Raw genomic sequence first — 14,168 nt, forward strand, 5'->3', positions numbered from 1 at the left:
TATTATTTAAATTTTATCATTAATTGAATCATGTGGTTTATTTTTTTATGTCATCAATATTAATCTAAATATTTTACTGAAATATATTTTTAAAAAAAATTTATTTAGAATTCTAAAAATAATTTTAATTGATATGTATTTCTTTTTATTGTAGTATCTATCATCTATTTTAGTAGTACAAAAATAGCTATGATATTAAATTTAAATCATTTATTATAAACCATTTAAGAATGACTATTTTATAGTTGATTGTATTAATCTCTTTTGAGTTAAATATACTTACAAAAATTAAAAAAAGACTAAGCGGTTTTTTTGTAATTATTTTGACCTTAATTTTAGATATTAAGAAAAAAATTGGAAAAATCTATTTAAATCTTATCATTAAATTTAACATTAAAGAGATTTCTATTTTTTTAAAAGAAGTGTATAATTATTTATCTTTTATATAAAATTTAGATATAATTCATAGTTAAAATTTAAGAATTGAATTAATTTTTTAATTTTTTTAATTTTTAATTATTATTTTTAATTATTATTTTTAATTTTTTAAATTATTTTTTATAAAATAATTATTATTTTAATAATTATTATTTTTTTATTATTTATTTTATATTATAAAATAATAAGTATACTAAGTGCAAATATCTATTCTTAAAACCAATACAATTACATTTTAAATCAAGAAATTTAATCCATATGCAATTTTATATTAACTTTTGATATTTGAAATATAAAATATTCATATATGATTATAGAATTTATTTTTTTTATAATTGGAAATCAAAATCATAAAAGAAGTTAAAGATAATTTATAATAAAATTCATACTTTTATTCATAAGATTGTAAAAGAATAAAAATAAAAATTGAATCATTTTGAATATGAAATATAATTTTTTAACAATAAAATAAACAAAAGATAACAGTAGTTTTTTTAAGAAATTATATTTATTTTAAAGCTTCTTTAATTGAATTGTATTAATATATATATATATATATATATTAAATAAATAAATAATATATATCATCTTTTAAGATCATTCTATATTTAAAATCCCATTTTGAAAGGCCATGGTTTCTTGCTTGCTAAAAAGTTTTTTTTAGAAGTCTTTTTTTTATGTATAGTATAAAGTAAGAAGAAACTATGAAATAAATTAAATTATTTTGTATAAAAAATTTAAATATTTAAGTTCATATCTCATGTAAGCATTGGCGGATCTTATAAACCAAAAAGTGCACGCACTTATCACAAAGGTCATCATTAGAGACATGACTGCAAATATCAACAAAAGTGGTGATAAGATAAGGGAATCAAGGTAGCTTGATTAAGTATAAATTTAGTTTATATGCACTCAAGCACAAATCATATCAGTTTGCATAAGCACACAAGCTTTTATTAGAACAAAAATATAAAGTAAAGTACATTAGCTTGCTAAAATATACCTCCTTTTTAATCTTCCATTCAAACTACTGAGCTAGTAAATTTATTCAAACCCAAAGTGTATTCAAATGACATTATAATATCTCTATCAAGTCTATTAGAAAATTATCCAAGTTGATTGGTGATAAACTAAGGTTCATTGGCAATGAATCCAACTTAGATGGTAATACAATGGTGGATGGATATGAAGCATGAATATTACAAGAAGAACAAGTATAGATATTATGCTCAATATCTTTGTAATTTTTATAATAGTGTATATTTTTAAATGCGCCTTTGACATATTCAAATTGTGATAAAAATCATTGTATAGAATATATATTTGATTTATTTTTTGAAGGGCATATATAATCTTTTGAATGGTGTTGTATTTTATGAAATTTTCTTGAAAATGCACAAGGCACCTGATTATGGAAGGTAAAATGGAACTTGTAATAAGAAGATTCTAACAACTCTAGTAAAATCCTAAAAAAAATCTAATTAAATTATAATAATGCTAATCAATCTTTAATTAAATCCTAAAAGAAGTTTAAAAAAACATACAAAAAAACATAAAGAAATCATAAATTAATCCTAAAAGAATATATAAAATAAAATAAAAATTTAAAAATATCAAAGAAATATTAAAGAAATATTAAAAACAAAAATCTTAGTTGAATCCTAATCAAATTCTAATTGAATCTTTAATAAATTACAAACAAATTCTAACTAAATCCTAATAAATCCTAATGAAATTCTAAATCCTAATTCTAGACCAAATTCTAATAAAATCTTAATCAAATCCTAAATCTTAATTAAATCTTAATCAAATTCTAATTAAATCCTAATCAAGTTTTAAATCCTAATCAAATCTTAAATAAATCTTACACAATTCTAAGAAAATTTTAAATAAATATTAACCAATTACTAGAGCTATTTTGAAACCTTGATAAATATTAATTTGATCATAGATCTTAACTAAAATTTTACTTAGATTTTAATCCACAAATATTTTACAATCATATAAAATTTGAAAAGAATCAATCTTCCCAATTGAAAGAAAATCTCTCAAAACCTCTTAGATATTAGCCGTCCTCCTTCTTTAACTTGAGTTTTGAGCTTCCAACAAAGATTTCTTCATGTTTAACCATTCAATTGTTCTAAAAATTGGCTGGTGTTTAGGTATATAAGTTTAAATTTCTCTCACCAATTTTTCTTTCAATTGAATAGATAGATGTTATAAGGTCATAGAAATCCTTGCTAATTCTAAATTTCAATTATCTAAGACCATAACCAACAAAAACTCTTCCAACCTTCAATTTAATTGTTTAATTGATATCAAAATTTATATGCATGTTTGTAAAAAGTACAATAATAAATTAAAAAAAAATCACTTATAAATATATTTTGATTCTTAAAAAATAATCAAATTTATGAACTTCTTTCTATTTCTTAAAATCTAAATTATGAAGATAAATTTTTTCTTCAATCCAAATTACAAGATAGCCTCAATTAAAAGTTTTTTGTAATTGGTGATATAAAATAGAAATTATAATAAATTAGAATAAAAAAATACAAAATAAATAAAATAAATATAATAAAATAATAATATACAAAAAAAATAGTCCATATTTTATTTATTGAGTTTTTTATTTAGTAAAAAATAAAATAAAATATTCAAAAATATATTTTTAAATAGATAATTATATTATCTTTTTAATAACATAAAAAATATATAAATTCAAATTATTATGAGTAAGTTATGAAAGCTTAAAGATAAAAATAGAATAATTAAAAAATTTAAATAAAAATATTTTACTTCAATCATAATTTTCTTATAAATCAAGGATTTGACTCTCAACAAGGTTCACATGTAGTATATATAGATTGCTTAAAGAGGCCTCAAGGCCTTAGTCTTATCTTTCTATCTATATTGAAGGTGCTACAATCTATATGAGACTTGTGTACCTTCTGTCAAGGACAAGAACTCGATAAAAAAATAATTCAATCAAGTGAGCCTTCACTCAAAGAAAGGCAACAAAATATAAAAAAACAAGTATGTATATTGAAAGAGAAATTGGAATAGCTATTGCCAAAAGATAAGAAAATTAGAGACCCTTGAAACTAGACTATAAGCAAGAAAGGAGTTGACAAGAGTGTAGAAGACTTCACTCTTGTCTCTATATATACTATCTAACTATAGACTATGTGGTGACGTTCTATAGGACCTCCAATGTGTGTTGACTTTGTAGGACACATGTCTTGACTTACAAGGTAAGTTTTTCTATGTATGGGCCTGATAGTTAGCTTGATCTTTAAGCTAACAACATGTGTGGCACATGGCCAACTTGTTGACTACGTATCTAATCCAAAAAGTCAATTAAAGATACCTATAAAGTCAAAGCAGCATCTATGAAGCTTCTAGCAAGCTTTTATATCAAATAATATAGAATTAACTTATTTTTACCTACTTTTACTTACTTCTACTTATTTGTATATGTAATTACTGGCTTACATGAGTATGTCCATGACATTACCCTCCTTTCTAGGGACGAGTTCCATGAGGAGCATTCATCATATGTTGAGAAAATCTATGATGCGATGGATTATATTCGCTACATATTCTGATCTTTGTTCTCTTCAAAGATGATTGATAGGGCCTCTTAACCATGAATAGTGTTCTATACCAGGGCAGAAAGACCACCTAGTTATTTGATCATTGTTGAGGCCTTCATGACTTCCTTCGAATAGAACATTTGGAACACCATCAGGAGTTGTTCTTACCTCTAGCAAAATCATCAAACATGGGGAGTCCCTTCCCAAGTCGTGATACCAAATGCGTTGTATCTTGCCATCTATTCAAGGAAGAACAAGTCGTTCTTGAAGATCTTCATTTCAATTTTGTCATCTTGAAGGTTGTGACAATCGTAATGTCTCATTGGGCAGGTCAATAAATAAAGGCTCTTGAGTCGAATCCGCTGGTTGTTGGTTCTTCATCTTCTGAGCGTCACAACTACAAAGAAGTTACAAACAAAGATTGAAAGTAGAATGTTATCTTGTCTAGATGTTGTTTCTTTTTTAAAGAAAGTTTTCATCTTAATTTTGATGGATGTCGTCGATGAAAAGCCTTTGTTGCCTTTGCTGCATTTGCAAGATTCTTTACTAGCTCCTATGTGTGTTCACTAATATCATATCCACGTAAATTGACATAGTTAGCTTGGTCTTTAAGCTAACAACATGTGTGGCACATGGCCAACTTGTTGACCATGTTGCTAATCCAAAAAGTCAATTAAAGACACCTATAAAGTCAAAGCAACATCTATGAAGCTTCTAAGAAGCCTCTATATCAAATACTATAGAATTAACTTATTTTTACCTACTTTTACTTACTTCTTCCTATTTGTATATGTAATTACTAGCTTACATGAGTATATCCGTGACACCTTTTTTCTTACAAATACTAAACTAATTACTAGACTTCCTATTTTCTATTAATAGAAATTATATTTTTTCATTTTTGACTTTATCATGATGTTTAAAAATACTCAAATAGCCTAAAAATCTTAAATGGCCTTCAAATTATGTTCAATTTTTTCATAGTTGCTCAGGTGATAAAATTCAATTTTATCAAAATCTTAAATTTATTTCTAAAAAATTCCTAAATAATTATAAATTAATTTTAAATAAATAATAAAAAATATTATAATATATTTATAATACAATTAAATATTTAATACTATATTATTATATTCTAATAGTTTTTTATAGTAATAAAATCAATCTAAATCCACTAAAAATTTAATTTTAAGAAAATAATTAAAAAGAGAAGAGGTTCTTTTTTATACTTTTTTTTTATTACTAACTTATTATTAATATAATTTTTTAAAGTGATAAATATAGATATGAAGCTAATGTAGATATTGATCTCAAATACTAATCATTAATATTCAATAATAAGTAAAAATACTAAACCAACTAAGATAATTATCTTTAAGACTTAATAAAATTCTATTTTTATAACTTCACTTTTAATAAGAATTTTTTAACTTATAAATATTTCTAAATTCTAATAAATACTCAAATAGTTAAAAAAATATTTAATTTTAATATTTATATAATTAAATGACTTAAAACTACATTTTTAATCAATCCACCAATTTAGATGTATTAGTAGGATTCACATCTAAGACTATTTGTAAGAATAGAAAGAACCCAATTCTTGCTTTTAACACAATCTATGAAAAAATAAAAAATAAAAAATACATAAAATAGATACTATTATGTAATAAAGAAATAAAATTTAAGAAAAAAATTACTAATTCATTGAGATAGGAACCAAAAATAAATAAATTGTCTAATTTAGACTCAACATATCTCTATATGTAGCAACTTCTTGTTTAGTCACTAGCTTAAGATTTAATAGCACTTATATTTCTATTGAGATTTGAATTGAAGATTATATGATTGTAAATTCATAACAAAAAAATTGACTTCTATAAATTATTTGGAGGATGACTATGACTTAAAGGAAAAAAATACTTAATAATACTTGCTACCTTTGTCTTGAGCCTAGTCTTACAAAACTTTAAGAATAAAGTAACCTATAGATTTGACTTAAAACTACTAAAAGATGATAAGTTATATTAGCAATGAAACTATTGGTTATACCTTATATTCTTTAGAATAACTTCTATTAGTTTGTGTAAGAAAGTCTATTCCATCTAACATCTTGAATTGGACTAAATTATTATCAAACACTTCTTTGATAATATATGATGATGTCCAAAGTATATCGAATTTGGTTAAAAATTCTAGATTCTTAATATCTTGAACCACCATCCACATCATTAAAATAAAATATATATATCTATATATATATATATATATATATATATATATATATTTTAATCAAGATTCTATTTTCTTCTATTTTCTTCTGAGTTGCTTCTTTTTGTTGCATTGACAATCTTTGAGTTTCACTTTATTTTTTTAAATGCTCTAATTTTTATTTTAAAGATTGAAATACATCCAATCTATGGTCAATGGTAATATGTAAGGATGATGCTTCAAACTCTACAAATCAAATGTGAATGTCTTTTTCTATACAAGATTTTTTAAAAAAATATTTGAAAAAATTACCTTCATTTTTATATTCATATAATCTAAGATCAATACATTTTATTATTAGTCCAACAGTTAAAGTTGAATTTGATTGGATAAAATTGGTTTAATTAGTTTCTATGGTTGGTTGTATTTTCTCTATTAGAACCAAGACTTGAGATCTAAAATAATTAGATAAGGTTGTAAACTATATTATGGTGCATGCAGTAACTTCCAAAGCTTATATTTTACAATGGTTGTACAAACGTAACAAGCATCAAGATTTTGGTGCCATGACACTCATCTTTCACATCTATGCATCTCCACAATAATATATTGGATGTTGTTGTTAATATTTCATTTGTTTCATAGATAATAACCACCAATTAGTTGCATTTTCAAATAAGAATATGAGTATATCCAAGAAAATAGAGCCTTGCTTTGCCTCAATTATAGTTGCTCATCTTTTTTCATAATTAATGAGAGCTCTATGCTTTCTTTCTTATATGCATGCTCACATACTATGATGTTTCTCTTGTTGTTATAGGTATCATTATTATTAAAGTAGTTTTTAAAGATTTCTTTGCTTTGGTTGGTTCTTCTATTAACTAGACAATTGTATACACCCAATTAGACTAAGAAGTGGTGTGGTGAAGGTGTAGTCGATTGGATGGATTGTAACATAAAAATAAGAATATATAAATAATATCCTCATGGTTGAGTTGATATCATGGTTGAGATTACAACAAGATTCAGTAGATGATTTGGAATAGTTATAGGTTGATTTGCTTGCAATTATCAATAAAAGTTTGGACCTTGTCATAAATTATAAAGTTATATGGTTTATTGAATTGTGAGATAGGTATTGAAGTGGACTCTACATATTACTATTATTCATGAAAATAGTGGCATTATAAAAATAGTCAACAAAGATTGTTGTACTTTATGTATTTTATCTAGAAAATAAGCAATTACAAACTCAGTTAAATTAGGGAGTTTTGTGGTAAAGATGTGGTAGAATGGATGGATTACAATATAAGTATAAGTATATGAGAGTCATTTCTATAAGATTGATTATTTATTTTTTAAAGTATTTTATTTTAAATTTTTTTTAATAGAAGTAAAAAATGACTAATACATTGTATTGATTGAAAATCAAAATCATTTTACATTGAAAAAAAATAAATTTAGTTAGAAGTTGAATAAAAATAAAATAAAATTATGTAACTTCATGAAATAGAAATTTTTATAGTATAATGAAAAATTTTATTTTAATATATATATATATATATATATATATATATATACATATACATATTTAATACTTCACAATCTTTTATAGATCATGATATTTTTTTATTATATTCATTTAGATTTATACTTATGTATATTAATGAAATAATTAGAAATTATAATATTATATTAATTTTGTAATTTAAGTGAAGGATTTTAATACTTTGTTAAGATTACATAAATATAGATTGAAGTATAATTTATAAGTGTGAGCTAAAATATACTTGCATTAGTTAGAAGTTTATTCTAGTTCACAACCAATGAATTAATTGTAGAATTCTACAAAATTATAGTTCTTATCTAATTTTCAATCCATTCATTATTAATTTACTTGAATCACTAAATATAAGAGAATTAAACCTCTACTAATTGGAATTTATTCTAGATTATAATAAGTAAATTAAATATATAAATTTAATGAGTTATAGCTCTTAGTTAAATTCTAATTAAATCATTCTTTGAATTGCTTAAGACACCCAAAATATTAAGCAATATTCTACCATTGACTCATTCTTGTAATTTATTCTAAAAATATATATCAATGTATTTTTTTCTTTTTAGGTCTTAACTTCTTATTATTATTATTATTTTTTATTATTTATTTAATTTTTTATTATTTATTTACTTATTTATTTATATTATTTAAATTCATCCATAAAAGATCATCTAAATACAAATTATCATATACAAATCACTTCTCATTTATAAATAACTTTTCATCTTTAAATAAAAATTCATCTTATTATTTCATCTATGACTTAAATTCATCCTTTAATTAAACTTTATTTAACATACTTTCATCCAAATCCTAATTCAATCTAACCTTAATTAAATTCGTACACTCTCTATCTTAAATCATCTTAGTAAGACTTCATTTGCCTAGAATTCATTCACCTTGCAGCTCGCATAGCAAGAAGGCAAATGTCAAAGGCTTCAATCAAGGTGTGGCGCCTTCCTGCAATGAACTCTTCAACCATCACCTACTAGATCAGCCACCTTCCTCATAGTAGTACTTATAATGGACTAGATTCTTACCTATAGCATGATCACCAACTCGGAAGGGCATCAATGAAGATACAAGAATTCTACCTAAACATAATTAGAATCCGCTTACAGGTCTTCTGCTAGTTCAAACTGCACTCTTTGTCAAGGACATGAATCTCGAAGAAAAAAAATTCTCAATACACTCTTGTATCACTGAAGAAACTAGAAAGTCACTCAAGAGGTGATGTAATATTTAACTAGAATAGCTATTGCCAAAAACAAGAAGACTAAAAAAGTCTTGAAACAAGACTAAGGATTAAAAAAGAGTTGACAAGAGTAAAGAAGGCTTCACTCTTACCTCCTTATAGACTTATAACTAGAAGTTATATGGCAATCTCCTATAAGACCTCTAAAACATGTTGACTTTGCTAACCACATGTCTTAATTTGCAAGGCAAGTTATCTATATATGTGCCACATAGTTAGCTTATTCCACAAGCTACTACGTAGAATTAACTTATTCTATAAGCTACCAACATATGGTTAGCTTTTTGGTCAAGTTTCTAACCTACAAACATATCTAAAGTCAAAACCATGTTGTCGTATTACATCTTCTCTTGCTTAAAAATGCAATGGGCACCTAGCTATGGAAGATGAAGTTGTATTTCACAAACATCTAAAAAATCTTAATAGGTTTCATCTATATGAGAAGAATATAATCCAAATTTTGATTCAAAAGTGCTAAAAAACACTCTTCTTAGTAGCCTCAATCACATATAAACCTCAATTACTTTGTTACTTTCATATTTAAGCAATTTAGATTTTTCTTATAAGCCCCAATTCTAATCAATGAGCTTTAACCAATTGTAGCTTCTAATCTGACTGTCCACTTATTATATAATTTTGCATGCAATTGTCAATGCAAGTCTTCTATATGCCTAAGAATTTTCAGCCCAATTTAACTTGAAAATTGTGAGAAAACCTCCAAAAATTGCAGTGATGTCACTCAGCTGCCAACTTGAAAAGTAAAGCAAAAATCCTAGTAGTGATTTTTCCTTCTCCATTTGTTAACTTTAATTCAAAATTAGTGTGCAGCTTGATCTTCAAGTTCTTCAATACCATGAAAAATTTCGCCTTGATCCAATAAGTAGATCTCTAGATATCATAGAAACCCTATCCAATCCCAAACTACCAACTTCCAAAATCCTCTTGAACTAAAAACCAGATATCTCTAAACCACACCATTAGATTATCACAAAAATTTGTATATACTTAGCACACCTAATAGTCCAAATAGTACCAAATTTTTAACCATAGATGTTACTTCAATTGCACGAACTAGCCAAAATTGCTAGTCCTAGTTATATTATTTTAAACTCAAATCACCAATACAAACCTTGAGTTTGAACAATAATTTTCAAGTCTTCAAAAATCCTAAAAAAATAATCTTTATGCTCTTAAAGAGAACTTAAAGCTAGCTCTCAAAATCTAATCTCCAATCTTCAAATGAATTCCTAATTTGCCTTAGGCGGTTATTTTAGAGATCAAAGGTCTAATTTCGATCCTATCTCACAAATCGTCGACCCTTGGGTATCAATCTAATCTATCCTAAGGATTTTTTAGCCCAATCCTACCCTCAACTTGATTCTAGTATCAACCATATCAACTATTTACCTCTTCTATCTTGATTTTATTAATTTATGGCCTTTTTAAGGCGGTAAAAGAATTTTTTTATTTTAGAAGGTAAAAATATTAACGAACTTTTATCTACTTGCTATTATGACAAAAAAATAGGCTAAAAGACTTTTATAAAAGCCTTATTAAAATATTTTGAATTTTTACTGAACTAATATAATAGAGTATTAATTAAAAAATAATTTTTAATCATATTTTCACCATATAATCATGTCACGATACAATACTAGAATGGAGACTTAATTTTCTATTAAAACAAGACTTAATTCTTTACTGAAATACGATTTAATTCTTTATTAAAAAAAAACCTAATATATTCCTAAAAGCTAGAAATTTATCTCTGAGAAGAGGTTTTATAAAATTGCCTATTGTCATTTATTCTGTGGAACAATATTTCAAATCAATTTATTCTTTCTCTATATATAATCTAATAAAATGGTATTCAATATCCAAATACTTTGAACGACTATGGTGGATTGAAATTTTGTCAATAGCAATGGCATTCTAATTATCTTTATAAATAAAAATTCTTTTCACTCAAAAATATCATAAAGCCTAAGTACTTTATGAAGCCACAAAGTCTCTTTTACTGCAACAGCCAAAGTTGTATACTGTGCCTTTGTTGACAGGACAAAAACTAAGGATTATTTCATGCTTGATCAAATAAGAGCTCTCAATTATGCTCTAAAATTTAAATTTCTATTATTTTTCTATTTTATTATAATTGAATATATTAGATTAAGATTTATATAAGTAGAATTTTGTTTTATAGAATTTTTAGGATTTCAATCTTTGATAGTATAACTTATAGCCTAATTCCTTGAATTAGGTTAATTAGGATTGAAGTGATAAGAGTTAAAAAATTAAAATAGTAATTTAGTTAATTTTAATAATTTAGAAGTTGTTAATGACTACTATGAAGGTTGATTAAAAGCCTATGAGTGCATCTATAATCATTTCATATGATTAAGAATGAATTAGAATTATAATTCTCTAAAAGATTTAGTGAACTTTAGCAATGATAGTTTTGAGCTTTCTTCCAAATTTGACAAATTTAAGTGGCTGTCATGGATACAGAAATACAGACTCGAGATCTAACAAGAAGTTCAAGAAGAACTGGCAAGAACTAGATTAATCAGATGAATATAAGAACAACACCAGAGACGTGAGATAAAGCTCCAAAAGATGTGTTGTCGAGACTGAAGAACTCTTCAGCCTCAATTCCAATATATACTCCTATTTAGGAAGCTTCTCAAGCAACTTCTACCAACTAGGAAGCTTTTAGAAGGTTCCAAAGACTTGCTTCTAGAAGGTTCTAGAAACTTATCTCTAGAAGGTTCTAAGGACTATGTCCCTAACATCTTCTACCAACTAAGAAACTTCTAGAAGGTTCCAGAGACTTGCTTCTAGAAGGTTCTAGAAACTTGTCTCTAGAAGGTTCAAGAAACTTGTTTCTAGAAGGTTCTAAGGACTATGTTTCTAACATCACCCCCTCCTTTAGCTTCGAGGTCTCTGAGAAGCAATGTTACTGTTAATCAGTACCAACGCAAGAAAATGAAGATATGTTATATAACGTCTGCTATGAACTCCAACTGTTGTTCACAAGGCAAGTGGTTCATCGGCCCTTGAAGCCAACGGTAGTGGCCTACTTCTTCAACTTCTGATCAAGCATGAACTTTTGTATCCTCATTGTGAAATTGTCCTGCAAACACGCCTTCTGCTTGACCATCGTAAGCAGGCTCGGACTCAAATACAATCACCAGTGATCGGTTACTCGATATCCTCCGTCATCGTCATGGTGTAGGCGGTTCTTCATCTCGGGATCGCCTTCGTGAGCTAGTCGGTTGAGATAATCTGATTGACATAATATCTATCTCTTGGCTATCCATATCAGAAGACCAAATTATGGCTACTGAAAAAATTCTATTTTATCTTAGAGAAAATAACTACATCAACTACGAATTTTGATGGTGCTCTCCCCCTTTCTTATATTCTTGAGTGAGCAAGCTTCAGAAGGAAGCTATCGTCAAACCAACTTAGGTTTATGAGAATATTGTTGATAAAACTCCTGTACCTTTTGCGGCGCATTGGCGAGATTTTTAGTTGGCTCTTACGTTCGCTCATTAATGTTGTAGCGACACCAATGAACAAGATACTCCAATTTGTCTCACCTTCATCGTGAATCCAGCACCTTTTCAACCTCGTATTCTTTGTGGTTCTCGATCTCAATATTAGGTGGCAGACATTGCACTCTTCTAGGAAAAGACGACTCTCGATAAGGCTCCAACAGAAAAACATGAAAGACTGGATGTACCTTCATAAAAGCCGGTAATTCCAGATGGTATGCCATTGGATTGATTTACTTCTGGATGATAAATGGTTCCAATCTTCTATAGTCCAACTTATCACATGGTCACTTGATCTTGATATTCCGTCGAAGAAGCCATGCTTTATCTCCAATTTTGAAAGTAGGTGCTTGATTCTAAAATCTATGTGCACATGCCTTGTAGGATTCTTGAGCGGATTGTAATTGAAGCTTCAATGTATTTTGAAGCTCTGATAGTTGTTTCGCAAATCCTTCAGCTGCTGGATTGTTATTTGTTGACGGACTCAATAAATCAAGCTTTGGATGATACCCATAGTTAAAAAAGAATGGTGTGTATTGAGTCGACGCATGGAGGGTGTTGTTATATGAAAACTCGACTAGCGGCAGATATGTGGTTCAATTGTCTTACTGATAGTTGATGCTGTATCGTAAGTATTGTTCCAAGACTTGGTTCACCCGTTCCGTTTGGCCATCAGTTTGAGGATGAAAAGCTGAAGAAAGTTTGATATCCACCTTTAGTATCTCAAAGAGAGATCTCCAAAACTTTGATACGAACTGGGTTGCTTGATCTGATACGATATCATCTGGTAGTCCATGATATCGATACACATTATCGAGAAAGAGCCTTGCTGTGACTTCATTGGACGATGTCTTCTTGCAAGGGACAAAGTGCGCCATCTTTGTAAGCCGATCTACTATGACAAAGATGCTGTCAAATGAGTACGATGATGGCAAGTCCGTGATGAAGTCTATAGAAATTGAAGACCATGGTCGACGTAGAATCGGCAATGGCTGTAGGAGTCTATAAGGGCGATGCCAAGGATTCTTGAATCTTGAACAGATGTCGCAGGAGAGGACAAAATCTTTCACATCCTTCCACATTTGGAGCCACCAAAAATCTCAGGAAATAAGCTCCAAGGTCTTATTGAATCCAAAATGTCCTACAGCTGGAAAATCGTGGGGAGATTGAAGAACTCGGAGTCGTGCTGGTCCTTTTGGGATATACAACTGCTCCTCAAAGTATAAAAGATCTCCCTCCACCTTGAACTTGTCGTCATTGGCATGCTGCTTAATATCAATGGCTATTGAATCTTCAATGGTCACAACACGTACCTGATTCAGGAAGTCAGCATCAATTGGCATAATAGTAGCGCAAAGTTGAAATTACTCTAGCTTCAACAATATCGTACATTGTTGATCAAACGCTGCTTCTCTAGCCTTTGGTATAAGATACGATCTCCTCGATAAGGCATCGGATAGTCCTTGGTGCTTTCCAGGTTGATAAGTGATAACAAAATCGAACCTAGATAGTAACATACTCCACTGAGCTTGACATCGATTTAGAACTCGAGC

This window comes from Physcomitrium patens, chromosome 3, assembly GCF_059467195.1.
Source record: "Physcomitrium patens ecotype Gransden chromosome 3, ASM5946719v1, whole genome shotgun sequence".
NCBI classification, from domain to species: domain Eukaryota; kingdom Viridiplantae; phylum Streptophyta; class Bryopsida; order Funariales; family Funariaceae; genus Physcomitrium; species Physcomitrium patens.